At 41.0% G+C, this 24,988-nt stretch overlaps 1 protein-coding gene across 4 annotated transcripts in view; it reads left to right on the top strand.

Moving 5' to 3' along the window:
• LRP8 (LDL receptor related protein 8) overlaps positions 1 to 24,988 on the top strand; it is a 190,327-nt gene that overhangs the window by 113,137 nt on the left and 52,202 nt on the right. The gene's annotated exons all lie outside the window — the stretch shown is intronic.

Below are 24,988 nucleotides of genomic sequence, written 5' to 3'. Positions count from 1 at the left end.
TTTATTTGTGTGCTTACGTATGTCTGCAGATTTATTCTTGCACAGACCAAGAAACTAGTACAAACCATTCTATTGAATTTCCAGTCATGTACTTCACAAATATATTCCCAGGAGCCAGAAACAGTGTTGGAGGAAATATTTGATAAGATTTCAGCAGAATGGGGCACACAGAGGACTTCAAAATTAACCATACTTTTATTTTTAAGCCTAGTACCAGTCCTACTTTCTCCCTAATTAAGAAAGATGAATGCGCTTCTCTTGCATAAAATGAATGGAATCATTTGTGCAGCCATATACAGACTACAGAAAAAATTATTTCCAAAACTACATTAACATATTGATGTACTGTATGTGTTGGTCTTTTGCCCTGCATCCCCCTTAGTCAAAAGCTATCTTATTAATGCTTCCGCTACCTGATTGTCTGGAGGCGGGGGGTGTGAATAACTAAGCAGCTGCATTCCCTGCAGTCTCTGTAAATCTCTTGTCAGAGGCCATGGCATGGACTGTGTATAGGCCATGCACAGCTAAGATCCCTGGCAATGTCTCTTAATCACCTTCCATTCCTTTTCTAGCCGTATCACCTTCCATTTTTCCCCCCGCTTATTTCATCCTCTGGGGAAATCAGCCTTAAAACTTAAGTATCGCAAAAAAGACTTGACCTGAGCCTCTGATTATTCTCAGGACAGCAGTCCCGTACTGTAACAAAGTAATTTGTTCAGCTTTGTGTGATACTTTTTTTTTTTTTTTTATTGCTTGAAACCTTCTAAGGTTCTGCATTTCTCAAAAAAATAGATTGCCCTTGAAATATCTTCCTGCTGCTAATGGGAGTCAGCCAGCGTCACATCGGTGCAGGAAGAAATTTGTTCCCATTCTGTAGAACATGCCTAACAGACGAATCGGGAATTTCTAGTGAAAGCAGCAGTACCTATATGGATCAATTCTTAATTTGTTTTTTTTTTGTTTTTTTTTTTTTAAATACAAGGGCTTTAAAAGCAGCTCAAAGACTATGGCAATTACTATGGCGTATTTTATTTGTTTGTAGCTGCCTCGAGCAGATTTACCATGCTTTGCCTTAGCATAAGACTTGTAGGTTTTGTTATGAGTTTTAGCCAAAATGGATCAGTTTTTGTGTGGTGGATGCATGAACTTGTGTCTCGACTTTCACAGGATACTTGATACAAGCCTATGTCTGACTTGTGGCTAGCACACAGGAGAAGCCAATGTTTCTGTCTGTACAAGTTAAAAACTTGCCTTTGATTCTTACAAATGTCTGCAACCAGAATTTTGGAACTTTACTTGTTTTATAGGATTATTCAGATCTGAAGTTCACACTTAATCAGATGAAGATCAAGTAGTTTTAATCTTACGACTGTTGATAGCTATAGGCTTTAATTTGCACGGTAAGGACATTCTTTCCAGATGTTTTGTATCCTTGTCAAAGTATGTGTCATCTCAAAGGCTGATCGGATCTGCTCGGTGAGGAAACAGAATCAATCTGGTAATGCGTAAGTACAGTGCTGGCTGGGGGGTTAATTCACGTGTGTTCACAGGTCTTCCTACCACCGCCGGTCAAGATGGCAGTGAGTTATAAACCTGGTGGACTATTAAACAAAAAACTGGAATGCTGGGCTTTGCTTTCAATTAGCACCCTTAATGTAAAAGGCCTAGCTCTTTGTGTGTGTAAATGCTCTTTAAGGGCAAAGAAGAGGCTGTAAAAACAGACAGAAAATGTAGCGAGAGGCAAAATGTATAGATGGACATTCCTGAATGGTCTCTCCCTCTGGTCCCATTTTCTTTCTCCCTGATGAAAGCAAGGCTGAGCTTTCTCCCTGTGGCTGAGGAACGACCGCAGGCCCCTGTGCCTGTCTCATTCTCCTGTTTAGAAATGCAGCACAGCCCTTTGGAGGAGCCGGCACTGCAGAGTTTCCCTTGGGAAGGGGCAGGTTGGGAAATGGAGATTTCTCACCTCTGGCAAGATCAGACTGCTTTATAAAATCAATTGCTTTCAGACAGGCCACATAATTGCCAGCACCTCTGCCAGGATCTAGGGTTATTCCTCGATTAATGCAACATTGGGATATTGTCCATAGTCCATTTGAGCTAGGGAGGTTAAGAGCATTGCTAATGCTGACTGTTGCATTTTAGGAGTACTTCCAGCGTAGAATGTGATGAAAACAAGGCTGTTCCTCTCAATGTCTAACCACCTGCTAAATGGCTTTTTATTTTCTGAATGCTTTTGTGGTGTGTTTTAAAATACATTTTGTGCTCTCTGATTGGTACTTTGGGATGTTGTGTCCCCATCTCTCATGCTCGGTTAAAGGTAACAGATTGTGGTGTGGATTTTCTTGTTTTGGTTGGGTGTTTTTTTTTTTAATAACAGTAATGCAAAAACAAAACAGTACTTTGCTTTTTCTGTTTCCCAGTAAGATGGCATCACAGCTGGCCTGACTTGTGTCAGACCTGTGATGTCTAGGGCCTTTACTGCCATCTATGCAACTATTACTAAATTATTTAAAACTGCATTTTCTTCAAGCCACTGAATGTAGCTGGGAGCAGCAGGTGTAAGAATGTCTTTTTGAGTCCTATTGAATTCTCAATTGATGAGATATATAGGAATAGGGTTTGGGGGCTAGTAGAAGGTCAATTATTTTCTGGCATTGACTGATTTGGGAGAAGATGGCTACCTAAGCCTTTGTTTTGAAGTGGGTCATTATGAATAAGAAACTGCTTATATTTCTTCATTATTCTTCGAGCCGGAGCCTTAACCTAAACATAGTCTCACATCCATAGGTTTGTCCGAGTGAATTATTCATGTAACATATGAGTGTCGCTACTAAACCTCAGTGTTCTGCCATCTGTCAGTTTTTCAGTGCTATTATCTGTCTGCTGAATTTGTTTTGTCTCATTTAATTTATATTAAGATTTCAAAGAAAAGCGTCCCCCTTTTCTGTAAGCTGATCTGTTCAGGGGCATCCTGCGGGCCGGATCTGTTCTCTCTGAAGTCATCATCAGAAATACTGTCAGTTTTGGGGAGAGATGTGTTTTATTATATTTGTTGTTTCTGTGTGGAAGCAGAATGAGTTCCTAAATCAAGAGAAGCAAAACCATGTGAACTCAGAAATTATTGCTATCCGCAAGGGGGAAAAGGGACCAAATTCACAATTTAAGAAGTTGTGTTGTTTGAGGCTAGGGGAGGGAGGAGAGGGAGGAGGAATTTAATATTGAAGAGAACAAAGTTATTTTGAGAAACATACCTAAAAAATGAAAAGAAATGGGATGGTGGGTGAGAGGTAACAGAGAAACATCATTTTCCTGTGCTGCAGCGATGTTCCTGGTGGGGAAGGGGAAGAGTTAGCACTTGGGCATGCCAAATTCTGGCCTCATCTTCCTTGACTGAAGCCTTTTTAGATTCAGCAATTGCCTGAACTAGGCGTCTGTTTAGGAAGGGCTGGCTATTGGTACATAAAACAATAGAATAAAACAATAGAACCACTTTGGCCTTGCAGGATACATGCCAAGGAAATAGCCAGGAGAGAAGCAGGCATGTCCTCCTGTTTGGTATCAGCCATTGCTGCTTCTCCCTACCTGCCGTGAGGGAGAGCCTACACTGGGTGCAGAACTGCCATTGCTGGAAGGAGCTCTGCAATGATAATGGATTTCATCTCCGTTGTGCCAGCTTGTTAGTATGCAAGGAGCTCCCCACAAGTCGTTAAAAAGGATAGCAGAGTATCTGGAAGTAGTGGGAGCAGAGTTAGTGCCTCTGTCAGCCCGACGCCTGCAACTCCCACACACCTCACCAGCAGCTGTTTTGAGATACAGAAAATATTTTTGACCCCAGAGTAGGCTCAAACACTGAGGATTTTATAATTGCTTGCTGGAAGGCTGTACAGCAACACGCCTCTGCCAAGTGCAAGGACATCTCTGGTAGCCTACATGTACTCTCTCATCGAAAAGCCCACCCTGGCCGGAGCCCTGGCCTTATTTTTCATTGCTCTCGCTAAAAGCAACCCAGTGTGGCCCGATGATCCCCCTAGAGCAGTAGTGCAGCCACTGCTGATATGCACAGGCGTTTGCTTATGCATATGGAAAGATTCCTCACTATTTTCTTATCCAGTTTCTTGAAGCTGAGAGAGAGGGGGAAGGGAAGTCATTTCTCTTACTGAGCTAACAGAGACCTCCAGCACAATGAATGTTACCCACCTAATGCTGTTCCAGCACAGGTACGGAATCATTCTGCTTTTATACAAGGAAGAAATTTTAAATTTCCCTCTGAAGTATTTTGATTATTTAACCAGTGACTTAAACAAAAAAATCTCTAGAGAAAAATAAAAACAAGTGCTTACAAACAGTAACAGCACTGATGGGAACACAAATTAAAGGGGTAGAGCAAGTGAAAATCTAAGCTGGCAACTCTTGCCTTAGGACATTGTATATATAATGAGATCGAGGAATGCAGGCAGCATAAACTCACCACTTACTGCTTTATCAGATATGTGACATTCTCCTAGTTAAGAGCAGAAATTATTATACAGAAAGGTACAGTAGGGTGTTATGAGGAAGAAAAAGAGAAGGAGAGACCTGAATTCATATTGCATTTAATAGGGCAGGTTTAATAAGCAGCAGTCCTGGAAACAGATTTTAAATGGAAATGGAACATAAAATCAAACCCTGAATGTTGGTTTGAAATACAGTACCGGTTCATGCATTTTTTTGTTTTGAAGTACATGTCACGAGTCGTTCAGGGAGATGTATCCAAACTTGACAGTTATATTTTTAATGGGTATTTTCCATGGTCCTAGGCACTCTGTGGGCTGCTGCTGTGTATGCTGATCTGTCACAGTGGTGATCAGTTCTGTCCTCGTTTTCTGTTCAGTTGCCCAAATGCAAAATTCTGTAGTTGTTGGTAGTGCTGATAGCATTGCTCACCCCCAAACGCACAGTCCTCTCCCAGCTCTCCATTCACCCCAATAGATATTATATCTTTATTATTCTCCATTGATTCAGATCCCATGCATGACTGAGTGAGTTTGGTGACATTACTGCGCTTTTGTGGATAGAGACTTAATAAATTGTTCCCTGCCCTTGGAGAATTTATCCTGGAGAAGGGTGAACTGTCTCAGGGCATCGCATACACTGGGCCATTGAACTTCAAGTGGCAAAATAAAAAAAACTAGGCCAAATCAGCCAGGCACAGCCAGATACCAGGTTTTAGGACTTGGGGCAGTAACAGAGAGGATTTTTTTATTTTCTTCCTTATTTTTTTCCCCCCGAACATTAAAAGCAGATCTGTTTGTATATAGGTGATAAGGTGGGGGGGATTGTAAATTAAAGACCATTGTACTGGATTAACTTGTTACAGATCATTTGGGGAATTAATTGAGTAAGATGATGTTAGTGTTAGGTGTACAGGCGTGCATTTTAACAACAGTCCCGCTACATTAACTGGCTATTGACAGCATAAAATACAGCAGCTTCAGTAGTCTTGTCACTGTCCCCCTGCAATCGTCCCCCTGTCACCATCTCCCATGGGCTGTTGGGAGCATTGCTGAATTACTGCAGCTGAGGACCATATCCCAGGTTTCTACCACATCTGTAAAGCAAATAAAGGACAAGGTGCAGGATGTGGAAACACCTCTAGAGCTGCAGGATTCTCCCAGCGCGACACAAAAGAGGCAGTCTCATTTTCCAGATGCCTAGACCAGTTTGTAGGGCTAATGATGAAAGCTTTGATTTGTCAAGGTGATCAAATTTATTGGGACAGAATAGAATGAAAAAACCCCCGTGACCATCTCTCCATGAAGTCACAGAATAATTTAAGATAGGAGGGACCTCTGGGGGTCATCTAGTCCAATGCCCTGCTCAAAGTGGACCCCTGTCTTTTTGATCACCCTTATTAATGGAAAAAAAAAATCCCTATATATCACCACAACTTCCTTTGTTGTAGGATGTGACTGTCACCTCCCATCCTATCATTGTGCACCTCCGAGAACAGTCTGGCTCCATCTTCTTTAGTCCCTCCCATTTTGTAGTTGAAGGCAGCAATAAAATCTTCTTTTAGTCTTCTCTTCTGATGGCTGAAAAAATGCTGTTTCCTCAACTTCTCCTTGTATGTAGTCTCTCGTTGCATTTTTTTTTTGTCAGATAATTGGAAATTGCACAATCCTACAACCAGGATACAGCTTTTGCATCATTCACTCACCTCTCAAAGTTTTACCGCATCCAAAATATAACATAAAAATCAATTCATTGTTATGTCTTTAGTATGCTACTTAGCTTCCAGGACTACTTAGCAGAGGGTTCCAGACTCTCAAAAACTCCATGGAAGTGTTTAACAATACACTAGAGATGGGCAAGACTTGTTGAGGCCTTTCAGCAGGCTAGTAGTTCCCTACGAATCATGACTCATAGTCCAGTGCAGATTTTTAAAAGTCCTCCTTATCCAAAGTGTATATAACTCTTCAAACTCTCACAAATGTCCCTTTACTCCTGATTTAATCATCCTATCTCAGCCAGTGTATACTTGCTTCCCAAGTGCCTCTGATTCCTTAACCACTGGAACTGCTTCGAATGCCTCCCAGGTGTGTCCTTATTGAGCAACCCCAAGTTGACCTCAATATCCCAAAGGACACAAAACCGTAGGTAGTAACACAAGAAGCCTTTGATAGGGTAAGGAACCAAATCCAGTTTTTCCTGCATCCTGTTCCTTTTCTTGCAGCGTGTAATTATCCTTTTACATCAAAGGGAAGTCAGCGAAGTCAAAGCCTAGCTGTTTATCCCGAGTAGTGGGATAACTTTATCTGTGGCTCATGGGCAGTGAATTACATCTCCTTTTTGATGAGTACATGGCTGTGGTGGTCTCAGCATTTTACTTACCTAGAGATGTAAATGAATTTAGTGTACGTAGTGATTGTGCTCCAATTCTACCAGAGCTAAAGTTTTAGTACTTGTTGAAAGCAAAATGTGTTTTTCCTTTAAGGGAAGTTGGTTAGAGCTTACATCTCAGAAATGACCTCTTCAGAGAGCTGAGTCCAATAGGAAAACCAATAGAAAATACCTATGGAGTCTTTTCTGATGTTTTTATTTTCTTTTCTTAAGCAGTGTTTACCTTGCAAGAAAGTCACCTTTCATGTAGCACTGCAAGCTTTGACATTTGCAGTGTTCTGTACCTTAGATCGACTTTGAGCTTTTGCTCATTGACTGCTACTAAGATTTAAACGCTGGCATTTAAATATTTTTCCTGTTGGTCTAATGCATTCATGCAGTTCATAAACAAGAATGGTCGTAAAAGAGTTTGATGCTGCCTTTTTATGGCTATAATTAATCTTGCAGTTACTTCAATAGGAGAGAATAGCAGGAAAATGAAAGTTGAGCATGTGAAGCTCTTGTATGTGTAATTATTTAACAGTCCATAACTATTGAACTAGTAAAAACTTAAGAGGTTTTCAGAAATCTCAGGCAGCTTTTCCATTGCCTAGTGCTTTCATTTTTTCTGTTCTCTTGCTGCTTGCTTTCTGAAATGTGGGTTACCTGATTTATATATTTATATTTTTCCTTGTTTATTGGTGGGAGGGAGGGATCACGGTTGGTTTACTTACTATGGCTGAGGTGAAAAGAAAATAATTTCTAGGAATCGAAGGCAAAACATAATTTGAAATGTTTTGCTAACTGAATGAAGCAGTGTTGCACTGCAAGAGCACAGAAGGCAAATCTTTTCTCCTTTCTTAAATAGGTGTATTACGATGTGAGGAAAATAAGTGAATATCAAGTTATATTATTTTAACACTTCTCATGTCTACAGAGCTGCTGTGTTTTAGTATCATAATGAATTGTATGTTGAAGCTGTGCCTAGTTCTACAACCTTTTCCTTGATAGATACTTCTCCTTTCTTTCTCCATTTCTGCAGTTGTAGCATCGTGTTTTCATTCAGGACAAGCTCCCACTGAAATCATTTGCAGTTTTAATAAGGGTCTCGTGATACTCCATCCTGCTTCCTTGAGGATTAGGATCGTGATTAAGACTGGTTTAATATGCAGTCTCTGCATGCTTTGGTAGATAATTTATGTAATTTAAACCTTGCACTGGAGATCTTTAATTCTCTGAAATGCTCTCAGTCAGATTGTGCTCTGGGGTGAGGCATGGCGCTGTCGGCGTGTGTGAGGGTATTGGATCTTCACCCTGTGCGTTTGTGGGATGCAATGAGCTTCCGTAGCTGCCGAGAGCCTTAATCGGGGCTTTGCTTTAGCAATAGCTTCAAGCCTCCTTTCTAGGGACGCTGTATTCAGTGACTACATTTGAAGTGACAGATTTCAACTCGCCCATTCCATCTTGTGTTTTAACATGTTTAAACACGTTAAGAATCCTTTGCATTAAAATACAAAGGACTTAGCTCAGTAGCTTTGTTAGACCGCGTATGCTTATACGTTCCCATACGAATGGACTCATGCCAGTTATTGCACCATTTTTCTGGCTTATACTGACAGGGTAGTCATCTTCCCATGTCATTTGAGTTCTCTAAGTGTACTGTTGTACGAGAGTCAAGTTATTGTATGAAGACTGTGAATTCTCTGTTTTGGCATAGAGCTTGCAAACACTAGTCATTTTAGCACAAACGTAACTGTGCTTCCCTCCCCCCTTTTTTTTTTTCTGTACAGGGAGAAGCATGTCTAGCATGTTTGACAATCAGCGATTTCATTTCTAGCCATTGTGTATGCATTTATATTATACATACGTATTTAGAAACGCACATATGCAGAGACACAAAAAAATGATGGTATGCTGTTCAAGCATTTCAGCAGGTATATCGGCTCTGTATGGAATGTGAATGAGGAATAGCGAATAACGTACTGAATTCTGCTAGAATTTGTATGTTTCTGCTTCAGTTCCTGCCTCTAGCCGTGCTGCAACTGTCAAACTTGGAGCTGAGTTGTGTGAACCAGCAGGGTTATTTGTAATGAAGTAAAGGTGTAGGTGGTGGGGGAAAGCCTTTTCTTCTCAGCCACGGGTCTACACACCACTATTCTTGTGCAACAGCCTAAACGCATTCAATTAAAATTGCCATCTGAGCTGCCGGTTCCATCCTATGAAAAACAGGTGGGGTTTCTTTGCACATATATAAAAGATGAAATGCTAGCTCCCAGATAAGCAACACAATTACTTAATAGCAGCAGAGCCTTTTCAGACTTACTTTCTTTTGCACATATAAGAGTGAGGATATATTAGAAATTAAGTCTATGCTCATCTACTGAATACTTCTTTTTGCCCTGAGTTCTTCATGTTCTGTTGGTCCCTTTGAGCAGCAGTTCATTTGTTTGTACCTTTAACACCTCAGATCAGTTGTCACCTGAGTGTGAAAAGGCAGCATGTTCATTTGGGATGAGCTCGGATCTTGATGCAGCAATTGCCTCTTTGTGGCCATGCAGATGTTACTAGCAATGGTGCAGGATGGCTTCCTTCCAGCTGCTGTGGCTGCTGGAGTTGGCGTTACGTGGAGGATGACGCTGCACTCAATTTTTCCTTTAGGTATGAATTTTTAAAAAGCCCTGGCTGCTGTTTGGTATACTCAGTTCTTTGATGGAACAGTGAGGAGATACCACAATGGCAGATACAAGGGGAAGTACCAATGGTGCAACATACTTAGGCAAGCTTTTTGTTTGAATTGAAAAAAGGTGCAGACCCCAAGTAACAGGAAAAAGTATTTTATGATGAATTCTGGCAGTTTCCTGGAGACCTGTATAATTTTTCTTTCTATAATTTTTATCACTCATCTTGGCAGGTTTCATTATGTTTGCTCATCTAGGGACCTTTTGTGGCTTTATTCTCCCTATTGATACGAAGCACTTTTGCGACCATAATCTCTTTTACAAATGGGTATGGTCTCAATGCTGCTCGACTCCTTTATCCTTTGTATAATTTTGTCCCCCTAGCATTCTGTGGGGCTTTTTCCTCCCTTGTTTTGATTAGAATCAGGGTAATCTCTGTGAAAGAGAGAAAGAAAAAGAGCCTGGGAAGAGGGAAAATGAAAGAGCAGCTGCTGATGCAGAGGCTCAGAGAGCCCCACGGGTGCGTGCCGGACTCTTAGCCACAGTTGAGAGACTTCTGAAGAGGCTGTGTTTTCATCGCCGTTTGTAACCAGCGGGCTCTCGATGAAGCCCAGCATGCGGTCTGTGAGCATTCCTTCTTCCCAGCGCTCGGGGTACAGAATTGCTTCTTGATTAGCCGGAGAAAGAAAGGGAAGGAGGCAGTGTGTACACGTGCACTTGTACGTGAGCCCCCCAGTCTCATTTATACTCTTGAGCATCTGGAGAAGCGGCGCTGCCTCCGCTGGACCCGATCTTCCCTGAAATATTGGTGCTTATGTGGCTGTTCCTGGGCTGGCACCGACTGCAGAGCGCCCTCTCCGCTGACAAAGCCGAGGTGTTCCGGAAAAGGTGGCAACTAGTCAATTAGTAGCCTGACATGGTAGATAATTCCAGTTATGGCCTCCTCCCTGTCTCTAACCTCTCTGACCATGTGTTTAATGATATTTCAAAGCAGGAACTGAATAGTTGCTCTGCTTATCCGGTACCTGTAAGTGCAACTACTGATGTTTCACTTTTAAAAGTATTTGATTGCTGGCATGTTTTGGAAACAGCATGTTGATCAAATAGGTTGCTTCAGCTGAAAATGACTGGGAGGAAATAAGATAAAATGCTATTGGTAAAGTTTTCTAATCTTCTAGATTTATCAGAGTGCACCAAGCTTTTATATAGTTTACGTAAAATGAAAAAACCCACCCTGTAATAATAGATTTAATTAAATTAATCTGTGAGGAAAAAAAAATTGAAGTGGGCTTTGGAAGAGGTAATTCAAATCTCTCAACCAGTCAGATACGATGTTTTGTTTTTTTACAAAGGAAAAACATGTTTAAGTTTCTCATTGGGCTTTTGATTATTTTAATCAATGGTTTCTTCCCAGCTTGCACAATATGTTCATTTATAAGAAAGAGCAATACTGTGGAAGATCACAATAGAACAATCTATGTTTTTTCTCATAATTAAAGTTCCATTCTGTTTCCATAATTACCTAACTGCTTATCTGATGTCAAACACAGAGAAACAGTTCCTGATCCATTATATTCAGTCCAGACCACAAACTAAACTGCTTTTAAGGGATTAAAGAAACATTGTCAACCTTAAAATTACATTTTTAAATCCTTCTTGCACTTAACTACTCTACTACAAGCCCCTTTTAAATTGTACTTCTATACGATAACCACCAAGCACTTTACAAACTGTGATTAAACTTGGTGGTTATTTCAGTGCTGGGAGGTTTGTGAGGTGCTTCGGAAAAGCAGATCAAACATGGGTCCTGTAATAGCATTCGCCATTTCCTTTATAATTAAGTAATTGTGTTTGCAGCAGAGCATTGCTGAAGCCGGGGGGCTTCTGCCCAGGCCTCTGCAGCTGCCTTCTAGGAGAGACCTTACGGCTGTGCTGGAGCTACTCCCATGGGTAGAGTGGGTCTTATGTCAGAACAGACTCAAGTAAAGCAAGAAGACTAATGAAACAGAGGAATAGCAGGAGGAGCATAACGAAGATTATAGTAATAAGGTCATCTGAGGCCAAGCATGACTTGACTGTTACCCTTATATATACACATAGATATACAATAGAAGCAGAGATACATAATTCCATTAACAAGATTATTATAGGTTTGGCAAAAGTAGCCTGTGAGAGTGGATATGAGGAAGAGAAACAGCATGAGCAAGAGGTGGGAGAGGACGCTCTGTGCAAAGGGCAGGGTGAGCAGCAGTTACGGTAGGAGGGAGAAAGGGAAGGGGTGTGAGAAACAGGAGTCTAGTGCCAGTGGTGGAGCAGCTGCTTCTGCTTTCCACGCTGAAGTAGCGATAGCAAATTAAGATATTGGTACACGTTTCTCCAGAGACAAAGTAGCTGAGATGGAAGTCTGGCAGTCAAGAAACCTGGGAGTTTTTTGGCTCTGCTGCTGCCTGGTGGTGGGACCATAGAATCATATCATAGAATCATTTAGGTTGGAAAAGACCCTTGGGATCATTGAGTCCATCCATCAGCTCCACTCTACAAAGTTCTCCCTTACACCATATCCCTTAACACCACATCTAAACAAAGTCTTAAAACACATCCAGGGATGCTGACTCCACCACCTCCCTGGGCAGCCTATTCCAGTGTCTAACCACTCTTTCGGTGAAGAGTTTTTTCCTAATGTCCAGCCTAAACCTATCCTGCTGCAGCTTGAACCCATTCCCTCTTGTTCTATCACTAATTACCTATGAGAAGAGACCAGCACCAACCTCTCTACAACTACTTGAAAGGACATTGTAGAGAGTGATGAGGTCTCCCCTCAGCCTCCTCTTCCTCAAACTAAACAGTCCCAACTCCTTCAATCGCTCCTCATAAGATTTATTCGCCAGGCCCTTCACCAGCTTCATTGCCCTCCTCTGCACTCGCTCCAGCACCTCTATATCTCTGTCATATTGAGGTGCCCAAAACTGGACACGATACTCAAGGTGTGGCCTCACCAGTGCTGAGTACAGGGGAACAGTCACCTCCCTACTTCTGCTGGTCACACTATTTCTAATACAAGCCAGGATGGCATTGACCCTCTTGGCCACCTGGGCACACTGCTGGCTCATGTTCAGCCGCTTGTCAATTAGAACCCCCAGGTCCTTTTCTGCCGGGCAGCTCTCCAGCCACACTTCCCCAAGCCTGTGGCGATGCATGGGGTTGTTGTGGCCCAAGTGCAGGACCCGGCACTTGACCTTGTTGAAGCACATTCCATTAGTATTGGCCCATTGGTTCAATCTATCCAAGTCTCTCTGTAGAGCCTCCATATCCTCATGTAGATCAACACTCCCGCTTAGCTTCGTGTCATCTGCAAACTTGCTGATGGTACACTCTATGTCCTTATCAAGGTCATCAATAAAGATGTTAAACAGAAATGGTCCCAACACTGAGCCCTGAGGGACACCACTTGTGACCAGCTGCCACCATAGGTGAGTGAATTAGTTAAAAGTGTCACCATCTGCAAAAACAGTGGGGTGATTTTGTCAAAGCTGCTTGCAGGGGTACTGCTGTATCTTTCTAGGTGGTTGGAGTAAGTCTGTTGATTATATTCCTCTTTGATAGGCACCAGCTGATAACAGGGCTATGAATTGTAGTTGGATATTACCATGGGATTAGAAGTTCTTAATCGTGATACTCTTCTTGGTCTAATTTCTTGCCAGGTATTTTTTATTAACTGAGTAAAAGTTGAAGACATGGGGACATTTTAAGTTGAATGTTGCTCTTTCTCAATCCTTTACTTAAATTTTTTTCCACACCTCTTTAGTAAGATATTTTCTTAAGTTACCATTTTCTAAGAAGTGAAGGCAAGGAGTCAAGCCTCAATGTTTAGAATTGCACAAGGAAATCTCTACAGGCTCTGGGCTGAAACTTTTGAAAAAGATTACCAATTTTTAAATGCACCTATTTTGGGTGCTTGACAGTGTAGACAGTTTCTTCTAAGCTGAATGCCCTAAATTAATGGCCTTGAAGAAGCAATTTCTTTTGCAGACTTTACTTTTCTAGTGCTAGTGGGAAGGGGGGCATCTGGCCATGTCCATGCTTTAATATCATGTGCACATGCATCAGTAGTTTAGTGAGGGCAGTGAGGTGCACAGGCTCTGACAAAAACTGATCATAAGCAACTTCTTCAAAATCATCTGTGTGAAAGTTTAAAATAAAAAAAAAGGGGGGGGGAGTTTTGAATCTGTGTAGCCTTCAGACACAGAGCATCCGTTCCATATGTGCTCTCAGATTTTGCATCTTGCTGTTATGCTGTAGCTGGACTTTATTTTCCTGAAATTTAAAGGTCACTATTGCAACTTCCAGCTGCTGTTGGACTGGGAGCATGGAGTTTTGGGGTTTCTAGAAGTCAGCCCATCATTGCAGAATAGCAGTATGACATTGCCTCGGTACCAGTCACACTCCATTGTTCAGTGTGTTTTGACCTATTCCTTGTTACTTTTCATGAGTCAGTAATCTTGGTTGTGAAGGTTTAAGGAGAAATATTTAAGCAGTATTGTATGTCAGGATTATGGAGAAAAAGCAGAATTTTGATTGTTCTTCTTTTTCCTTCATTTCATTGCCAGACTGTGCTGGTGCAAACATTACACGTTGTTCTATTTGAAATGCAGAATTATCCTTTTAAACGATACTTGCAATGAAAAACAGAATCTAAACTGTTGGTGGCCTCCAATTGCTGGTGGCCTGAACTCTGAGCACAGTTTGAGTCCTAATATGAAGGAGTTTCTGTTTATCTTATAGTGGCCATTGCACTGTGCTTATGCATACCAACTTCTATACACGCGTATGTCGAAGTTCCGCATTACAGTTTCTTTCCACGGATGAGTGAGCAAGGAATTTCCATGTGTGTGGCTGTTTTCTTTATGAGATGGGAGCCCATGATATTTTCATCCTATGGTATAAAATACTGGTTTTAAAGGTTGGCTTCAGGACCGTCAGGAGACAGTCTGTAATGTGACTGCATTTAGTAACATAAATCAAAATCCTTTTCTTTTGGCATATATCTAAGAAGCTATGAGGAGTTAGTCATGGTGATTTCTCAATACCAGGGAAACGACCACTGTGAAAACATTTCAAAGGGAAATAGCTTGAAGCTATAGAATGATGTTTAGAAAAGGCCAATTGAAAATAAATAAAAAAAGTAATCCCTGTTATACAGAATAAATGGAGGAGACATCTCTAAAACTGTGTAAAAGAAATAAAAAAGTGTCTGGGATTAGGGTTCCTGAGAAAAGTGTGTTCAATGATTATGTAAAATCAGGAACTTCATAGTTGTGGGATCAGTTCTTACCTTTTCATAGCCTAACAACAATTCTGCATATTCTTCTCCTTCACTTGGATTTTTTTTTTCATTCATCTCCTGTGGTTCTGGCTTGGAAGAAGCAGGTTTTTTCCAAAGAGTGTAAAGCAGCTGCCACTGGGAGCTGTTGTGTAACATATGTCCCAGAAGGAGTGAATACATCCCTCTCTGCTCATCAAATATTATGAGAACTAGGGCTGATGTTTCTGGCTTTCAAGACACATTTTCTCTCCTACTGAGTCAAAGGAAAAATTTTGATAGTTCAAACCTGCACATGTGCTGACTTAGTTCCACTGTACTGTAATTACTTAACCACTTTCCCAAACCCCAGAGATATTTAGAGATCAAACCTGACTGGATCAAGAAAATGGAGAGGTTTGAGAGGAGGAGAAGAAGGAGGAACTGCAGCATGCAGTCCTCCAGCGTGACGATTCAATGCACAGTTATGGTAACCATGGGTAAGACATGCCAATACATGGATGCACGAATCTGTCTTCTAAGAAACATTTGCTATGCCTGGAGCTCCTGCACATCGTGTAGTGTGTAGGTGCTGTCAGCTAAAACCATATTATGAACTGGACCTAGACAGCAGAGAGATTGGACAGAGCAAGTCAGGTTGTTCTGTTGATTAAAAGTCAACAAGAGCGTGTTATATCATCGTCTTGAATATGATCACAGAATTTGCAGTCAATTTTCTCCATACCCTGGTTCCTTAAGACTAGGAACTATTTCAAAATAGTGCTGCAATCTGGATGCTGGGGCAATTTGTAGGCTCATTTTAGTCTTTTGGAGGGCCTCATGGTGTTACCTTTATTGAAAAGGCTGAGGTAATCAATGAATACACTTAAACATTGTTACAAGCACACTTCTCCGCTCATAGTCAATCAGGATATTGGGGTTGTTTCGAACAGTAAGAAATGGGTATTTGATTTTGCTGATTTCACGTGGTTACTCTTGTTTGGTTTGTTTTGTGGGGCTTTTTTTAACCCGACAGGATGAAGACTTCTTTATGCATTCAGACACTTTTCATACTTCCAGTTGCTTTTTAGGGGAAATGTAAGAGACTCTTCCATTTACATTTTGAAGGTTACATTGGTTCAGCTCAGCCTTTGTTATTAACTCCAGCCTGGGATCATCAGAAGTGTGTGGTGCTGCAGGACTAGACTGTAGTTGTGACACGGATCAAAATCTCTGCCATGCTATCCTTCCCCTCTTCTGAAAGCAGATTAGCAGACTGGCATCTGTTTTCCTCAGGGAAGATAGCACAGATGCCCACACTGCAGAGAAGCCGACTCACAGCGGCATAGCTGACCTTTCTGCAAGGCGTAGAATGATTAATGGAAGGTGCACGCGTGCTTGCCAGCCATCCCATGTCCCTGATGTTAGACAGGGATGGTGGCTTCTTGCTACTCATGGCTTAGTGTGAAGCGGGGCTTGGGCAGGTGCTTTGACTCTTACAGCAAAGCTCTTACAGTCTGCTAGACCCTTTCCCATTGACCTCCATGTGTCTTCTCTCCTGCTGTTGGCAGGTGGAAAAACCTACATAAAGACAGTTCTGTCTCATTGTCAGAGGTGTTTTGGAAAGGTCAGGCACTGCGAGTGCAAGTTATTTAAAGTTCTGACATCAGACTCCCTCAAGTCTTAGGTGGCTGCATAAGAAATTATAGCTGACCTGCATAGGAAATGAGGTGTACTTTCAACTTGAAAGTCATAAAAATTACCTTATCTAGACCAAATGCAATCTTACCTACTATACAGGTGACAAAACCTTGTTTTGGAGATCTAAACTCTTTTAGTTACAGAACGAAGTCTTCCTACCGAAAAAGTTAAAAAGCCCTTGCTATGTGGGTCAGATTCTGGCAAATAAAAAACAACAAACCAGTCACTGGGTTACCAAATAGCTTCAGATGCACCAGAACTAGTGAAGTTTGATTTTTCTCTCACCCCCCTCCCTATTCGTTTATGTCCTGGCTTGGTTGACCTTTTGGTGCATAAGAGGGTAAGAATTCCAATTAAAAGCTTTCCTCAGTTTCCTCCTGCGTGGATTATTTGTCTTCCAATATCGGTTGAGTTTATATGGCAGCCTTTCGTTCTGTCAGGGTATTCTGCCCAGTCAGGTGTTTTCACTGACCTTATAGGAACTGTCCTTGAGACCTCTTATCTTTTTATTTTATCTTTTATTTTCTTTGATTTGGCCACTGCACTTAGAATTTGTGAGGGCAGATAAATAGATTGGGGTTTTATTTATATACGGAACTTTTGTTTCCATAGGAAATCAGTGTAAGAACCTATAATATTGAAAGTTGAAGCAATTACAGTCTAGGTACACGGGGTAGTTAGATAATAAAGACATTGAATAAGTAAGGAAAGACAGAAGTATGAATGAAAAGTTTATGGCCAGACATATTATGGATTGTAAGGAATTCTTTAGCTGGATGAAAAGCAAATCCATATATAGTGTGATACTGGTCAATGAGAGTGAAACAGTAAGCCGCAGTGGCAAAAAATGAGAAAATACTAAGAATATTTCTAACATCTGTTCAGAAAGAGGAGGAAAATGACACATTTGCAAATTTAACAACATGCCTGCTACTAAACAGCAGCTATTTAAGTTTTGTGTTTTTAAAACAGAAGTACTGGCAAACTCATTGAAAAGAAACCAGCCAGCGAGTTTTCTGATCTGTATTTTGATTTTTATTTTTTTAAAAAACTTTTATTACTATTTTTTTAACAGATGTTGGAACATTGGTGGAAGTTTCAGTACGTTAGTACAAGCCGGTATTTTAATGGTAGTTGAAAAGGTTAAACAGAGCCCTGTACAGAACCTGCTGTAGGTGGTCTGCAGTCCAAGACTTGAGTTCCCAACTGCCGCAGCAATACACAGTGCAGCTCCACGAGCTGTATGTGCTGATCATGCTGTTATTAGCATGATCTCTATCTAGAGTATAGACAAAACTATAGAAAGGCTGATAATGGAATATAATACATCAAGATTAAAAAAGAAAATAAATTAAAATTGTGTCAATGTGTTAGGGAAAACAGGAGTTGTCTCACTTTCACTTTGTTGATTGAATCGTGGCCTTGTTAATAGCATACTGTGGGTGTTAATGAGCTACTGTGTGTATTTTGTGATACATGATTTGACTTAAGCGTAAAGGTTATAAAAATGTAGTTTACAAAATTATTAGGAGCCATGTTAAACAAATTGAATAGGTGACTGAGGTGGTAAGGGACATGGGTAGCTGCTATAAATTAGAAAGGTTATTAGACAAGGGGTTGTGAACAATCTTACAAGGCACACATGATTATAGAGTTGGAAAATACGCCTTACTAGAAGGGTATTTGATTTATTGGAGAGGGTTGAGAGTTGCCTTTATCAATTTACACCTGTCAGAGAAGAGGTTTCATCACACAGTTGTTTCTTTAGCTTAGCAAGAAACAGCATAATTTGATCCAGCAAACAAAATCCGAAACTAGGTAAGAGAACTAGAGATAAGGACTAGAAATAGAGATAAGATACAGCTCTTAACAGAAGTGGTAAATAAACAAATGGACTCACTTGTTCAGAAATGCTTACTGATTGAAGTCTTTACATCAAAATAGATACCTGTCTTAAAGATATGGTGTCATTTAAATGGGATGTTGATGCAGAAATGACAGCCTTTTGCTGTGCAAACATTCAGCTGATTTAATGGTCCTGTAGCTTTTAAATATGGGAAGTTGTCTCAGCCGGTGCAAGCAGATGTTGGTGAACCTGCACAGTTTATAGGTAAAGACATTTGGCCCAGCTGCTGCAAGCTGCAGTGAGCTCCGACACCAGGAGGTACTCCATCCGGGATCTAGTTTGGTATCCAGATGACGGGGAAGGAATTCTCAGGGCAAAAATAGCCTTGTTTGGCTAAGGGAAAATAGTTTGTTCATGGGTAGGGGAGCGCCACTCACCTTCCTCCTCCCCAGCCATGGATCATCATTTGTAGATCTCCAAAGACAGTCGCAGTAATCAAGAAACCTTTTTTCTGTTCTGTGATCCTTGGAGATATGTCTTTCCTCAACAAATGGAAACCAGGAGAAACCTCTTGAGAGGAGGGGACATGTCATGTGTATGGAAAACGTAGTTGGTGAGATTTTGCACAGTTTATTAGCGTACTGCCTGATAGGCAGATTGGTGGCACAGTTTTCATGGAGTTAATTATTTTTCACTGAGGAGAAGTTATCTGATATATATGTATGTATACTGTCTTACGTCTATACTAATATATCGATATATACTTTTTTTCATCTCTGATCTGCACAGGATATCCCCAGAGATAACAAGACACTGTATTTGAGGTAGAAGGCGGCGTTTTCTGCCATTGGCAGGTTTTGCTGCCGTGACCTGCTTGAAGTAGGCTTGCTGCCTCTCAGGATTGGGCCCGCAGGGAAGCTGACAGTCACAGTTAGAGCAGGCTCTCTTGTCTGAACAAACTCTGGCTCATTTTCTTCTGATCAAAAGTACTTAGTGAAAGGTGCAGCTTGGAATCTCTAAAGCATCTCGTTATAGGTTATATTTAGAAGTGGGAAGAATATATTATTAATTACAAGGATGCTCTAAAGCAGAGAAGCTGTTTAATCCATGCCCTTGATGAACAGAAAAGTTACTGTACTGAAGGAAGGTTATGCAATTAACAGTATATTCATTAGGAGTTCATCAGATATCAAACTATGCTTATCTTCAGGATAGTGCTAGAATATCTGATAATTTCCTAGTTATTGCTTAAGTGATAATAGCAAGAAACAGGAACTGCCACAGAAAAATTTATGTAATAGAGTATACATATCTGTTATCTGCCAGTTTATATATATGTATTATTTTACATCTCAGTTTACAGGCCAAGTACTCTCATATTGCCTTGGAGATAGAAGTTGTCCCCACATATTTCTTGGCTTCTGTGATTGCTAAATGGGCACTTACTGTGAGGATCATTACAGGGTTTTTTTCATATCTTTTGTTCCCACAACACCCTTTTTACCAAGGTTGCTGGCCAGTGGGTTCATCCCAGTATCGTTCTGGTTGTTTGCTTTAATCTGCTTAGTACTCTCAACTCCGGTCTGTGTGCTGGCCCTGTAAAACAGAGCCACCTTCACAGAGGCATTTCTCTAACTTAAGTGACTTTTGTAATTGCTTTCAGTGCTTACAAAATGAGATTTTTTTTTTTTTTTATCTTCAGGTTCAGACTGACATTGGGTAACTGATTTTCGTTAATTATGTGATATAGTCTGGCGAACTGGTTTTTAAATGTGCTTAAAAACCTAATTTTGAGCATTAATTTGCTTCATAAGCAGTGGAGAAGGCGAGAGCTTAAATGTGCCAGAATCTGTATGAAATAAGCCACCTTCTGGAACTTGTTTCTGGATTTGCTGTAATAGGAATGGAACACTCTGTTATGCATAAATAGGTCCTGGTGCTGTGCTGAACTGCTTGTGTAAGAATTTAACAAGTGAGCAAGGTGGTTGTGGCTGGTAGGTTTGTACTAAGCAAAACTATTGCTAGTGAAAAGAATGAATTCTTTTTGGAAGTCAGTTTTTAACAGTTCAGGGTCATGGTGCCACAGATTTTAAGACAGTCGAGAAAACTCTCCATCATTTGAATCTGTAAACCAAAACCAGTCAAATAACATTTGATTCAATAAAAAGTAAACGTGTCTCTTGTCTAAAAGTATCTGTGCAAAAGTTGTTCCCAGATGCTTTCAAACTGCTGAGTTACAAATCGGATGGTGAGGTATGATTGATTTATCGTGTGCTGCAATCTGGAGTATTTTATCACTGAATCTTTAGTGAAGAAAGTTGATGTTAATAAAGCTGCAACGTATTCAGACCAAAAGCCTAGGAATAAAGAAAGAAGCATTACTGTATCACTACAGATTGGGAGAATATAGTTATTATCTGTGTTTGAGTCGAGAACAGCTCTTTCCGTGGTCTTTGCTAGGTCAGGCCATGAGGGATAGGCTTCATAAGTCAAGGCTTGAGAGTGGGGTCTGGTGTGCCCATGGGATGGCCAGGTAATGGGAATCAGGCACACAGCTGACGCAGCCAGGCTGGTACCTGACTAGATGACAAAAGACTAGTAATAAGTCACACTTCGGTGGAGGAGGGCTAAGGGAGTTGTTGCCCAGCTGTGCACCTTTGCTGAGCAAGGCCATCGTAGGCCCCGAGAGCTGTATTCAGCAGCGAAATGCATCAATTTGTCAGCTGTGTGGCTGCGTGAGAAAGTTTGAAAGTTGTTCAAAGATCTATTTGCCCGCAAGGCTTCGAAATCACTGGTCTAGGGCAGAGAACAAGCTTTCCCTTCGAAAGTTGCATTTCTCAGGGTTGATTAGCTGACTTCCATTCATACCTAGCTTGTGCCGCCTTAACCTCCTGACTCTCATTTCTTCCTTGACACTCTCCTTTCTTCCCATAGCGTGTCTGTGTTTGAACTTTGCTGATTCCCAGCTCCATTGCTACCAGTCTGTGCTGGGTCAGCTGTTACCTTTGAGTGTTTTATTCTCTGAAGACTTGCCTGAATCAGAATTGCCTTGGAAGCATCATGCATCACTAATCATGGGGGAACACCAGTGGGTCATGATAGATTTTTAAAGTCTCTCCGCAGCCAGACATAGGTTTTCACAGTAGGTACCCCTGGATATAAGCAGAGGTGGCGGATCTATGTTGAGGAGCAGAGCTCAGCTGACAACCTTGCCAAAGATTGGAGTTCAGTTTGGTTTCTGGGCTATAGAAAATGCAAATTGCTTTTATTCCCCCCTCTTTCTTTTTTTTTTTTTTTCCTGACCTCACCCATTACTCTTATTGCAAAAAGGAGGGCAGGCTGAACTGCACTGCAACTGGCAATGTGTGCACAGACTGACAGGGTAATTATTGATGTAGACAGTGGTGGGATGGGGTGGTTGACAGGACAATGTTGTACATCACTCACTTTCAAACTAGCTCTAAAAACAATAGAATTTAAAGAAGATGTTATGTTCAGGATAGAAAAAAGGGGAATATTTTAGCTGACCTTAAACAAAGCCATTACTTTATTGGTTTTTTTTAATCTTCGCTTTTGATTGAGCATGAAAAATGCCTCTCAGAAAAGGGAATATTTAATAGCTTTGCTATTAGAAAACTATCTCTAAAGAAAATTGAGTCTTGGGTTTTGCTAACGGGCCTATGTATTCACTAACTGACAAAGTCAACTGTCAGTTTGAGATCAGCATTGCACATTGCTGCTTTAGGTGCACCAAAACCAGGTTCTTTTTTAACTGTTCTTGTTTCTTACTTTGATGTCTAAGTTTTTGCCTGTGTTTATGACTAATATCTTCTCCCCATGCCAAGCTAAAGGCATGATCCCTGAGATCAGACATGCTCATCAGTGAAGAAAAAATTTATAGTTGTGCAAAATGATCTGAAGGACTCTTAACATGGAAACTGAGGTTTTCAGTAGCCAGAATCATGTCCTAGAGTCACAGCTTCTCTTGAAGACAAGTTCTGCCCTGGCTTAGGAGGGGAGCAGAGAGAAGGGCAAAAAACGTCTGGTGGTTTCACAGGAAGGGACCATGTTGGGGTTTCAACGTGGCAGGGTGAAGCGTCCTGCCACTCTGACTCCATGCCTATTCCTCCTGTGTGGCTCCATGATGGACTTCAGTGGCATTTGTAGCACCAGCCTGTTTGAAGTCTCTGACATTGCACTTTTTTTACCCACAAATACCAACAGAGGCTACTTTTGTGCTTATTTAAATGAGTACTTTGAACTCTTCTGTAAGCAGATATAAGTTAAGGTTTTATCCCTCTTGAGTTTAAAAGGGCTAGTCTACCTTATGTCTGCTGCTGATAAAAGTACAAAACTAAATCTTCTGTATAGCTATTCTCTTAAAAATCACTGTAGCAGTAATATAATTTTGTGACTTAATATAAGAAGTAAATGGCGCAACTGGCAAGGATATATTTTCATTGGTGTCCATATTTAAGGTTGGCCTTCAGGATACTGGCTAGGATGGAGCAGTTGCTGGGCCAATTGTTGGCAAATTCTCAACGTGATCTGTGACTTGATTTCTGATTCAGTTGAAGTCAGCAGCAAATTTCTTGGGCCAGGATTTTTCCATGAATGCTTGGACACTTCTACATTTTAAGTCCAGGGTAAATCATGGATTTGTCTCATCCATAGGGAAGACAATGCAAAGGGCCAAAGTTGGTAGAAGTAGAGGGAAAAGTTGGCAGATGGCATTGGACTTCAGTTTGTCGAAATCCCCTTTTTGGTCCCCGGAACAATGAGGGCTGTGCTTCATAGTGACTAAGCTAGGCACTGGCCTGTCATTACAGGGCTGTGTTACTTTCTTCTCAGGATTAATCTGAGTAAACATTCCTAGTGACCATACGGCTGTGGTGTCAGGAAAGATGTAAAACTCTGTAGGGTTTGGAGATGGCACGTGGTTCACGGTATCTCACATAGCTACACTCAGTATAATAAGGTTTTACTCGGATGGAGTTGGACTACACCAGCCTTGTTTCTGTTGTACACCTTTTCTGTCTTGCCACGTGGAGTCCTACCCTTCATGCTCATCTCTGTAACAGGATCAACACCTTCTAGTACCATCACGCCACAAGTAGGTGATGGTCATAGTTGTTTTGTATGTTACTGTTGTCCAGAATCTATATAAAATGATAGTGAGGATTGGAATACCAGGGTTGGGTTATGTTATGTCTCATTCAAGTTTATTAAAGGATTCATGCATCTCTGACCACATCAGTGCTTAGAGACATCTAACTAACATCTAAGAGACATCTAAGTACAACTGATCATAAGAAGCTGAGCTGGATGAGCTAGGTAGAGTACAAAGGTCAAGACAGTCCGAGGACTGACCTTGTTGAAGAATTGCTAACCCTCTGTGCGGGGGTGTTAAGTGTCCCCTGGGAAGGGAACTTTTGTAACAAGTTGTTTGGGCATAAAAGCTGCTGAAGGGTATGAGCCTTTACAGTATTTTCTTGAATTGTCATGTGTGTAATAGCAGGTAGTGAAATGTGGTTTGTATGGGAACAGAAAACCCTTATTGTACCATGTAAATCTTTCTCACACTTTAAAACCTGTCGTGATCTCTTCGAAACTGGTCTCTCTGTCTCAACCAGACTTGACACTGGGGGAATGTCACTGTGTATTGTCCAGATACCACTGTCACTTTACAAGTGCTAGATAGTTAAAACAAACAAAAAAAATAAATTTAATGAAGCTCAACAACTGTATCCTGACTGTTGTCATCTGATCATAGTTTTTAAGTTCTGAAATTTTAGAAAGTATGACCATGAGGACAGGTTAAAAACAACTTAAAAGCTTCCTGACTCCTACTGAAAGTATCGCAAGTTTCCTATAGTTTGAGGCCAAGGACGATTGTGATACCATCCCATTTGACTCCTGTTTACTATGGACCATTAACATTGACTTGGATTTACCCAAAATGAACCAAGTGACTTGACTTAAAGGACTTCAGTTCTCAGCAGCAGGGCCTGTTGGGCATAACAGGTAGAGAACAAAGTGCCATCAACACAGTATCTTGCAAAGCTATGAATTTAATTAGGTGAGATGTGCTCAGATGATTGCAGCAAGTGAGCATTTGCTATGTTTACAGAAAGACAAAATCAGCTGAAGTCATGCCAGTCTGACTGAGGGAAGGAAATGCTTTTCTTATCCAAGTTTGGTGGTAGTTTTGATTTTTTTAAAGTGGGTGAGTAAGACATAGCAATCAGGAATCTAAGGAAAATAATGTGCTGGAAGGCCAAGAGTACTAGTCCTTTCTGTCCAGCATAATATCTCGAGCTGTGCTCAATATTCAGTATTCTGGGAAAGGCTTAAAAACAAACTGTGAGTGTGCCAGGACAGCTCTGAACTTGGGTTAAAGAATCCCTTCCTGACCCACACAGGTGACTCAAATTGTGGGACATGAAGCTTAGTTATTTGTTACTGTAAAACCCGATGCTGTTTGTCTTTTTAGTCTACTATAGAACTAACTTACCTCTTTACACTGTGCTCAAACACAGTTTGTATTACCTATTAAAACTATTGGCACTACCCCCGAGAATAATTTTCTTTATGGATGTTGTT

Source organism: Larus michahellis, chromosome 8, assembly GCF_964199755.1.
Source record: "Larus michahellis chromosome 8, bLarMic1.1, whole genome shotgun sequence".
Lineage (NCBI taxonomy): Eukaryota > Metazoa > Chordata > Aves > Charadriiformes > Laridae > Larus > Larus michahellis.
Note: the sequence above shows the minus strand (reverse complement) of the source record. Positions and strands in the feature narration are given on the sequence as shown.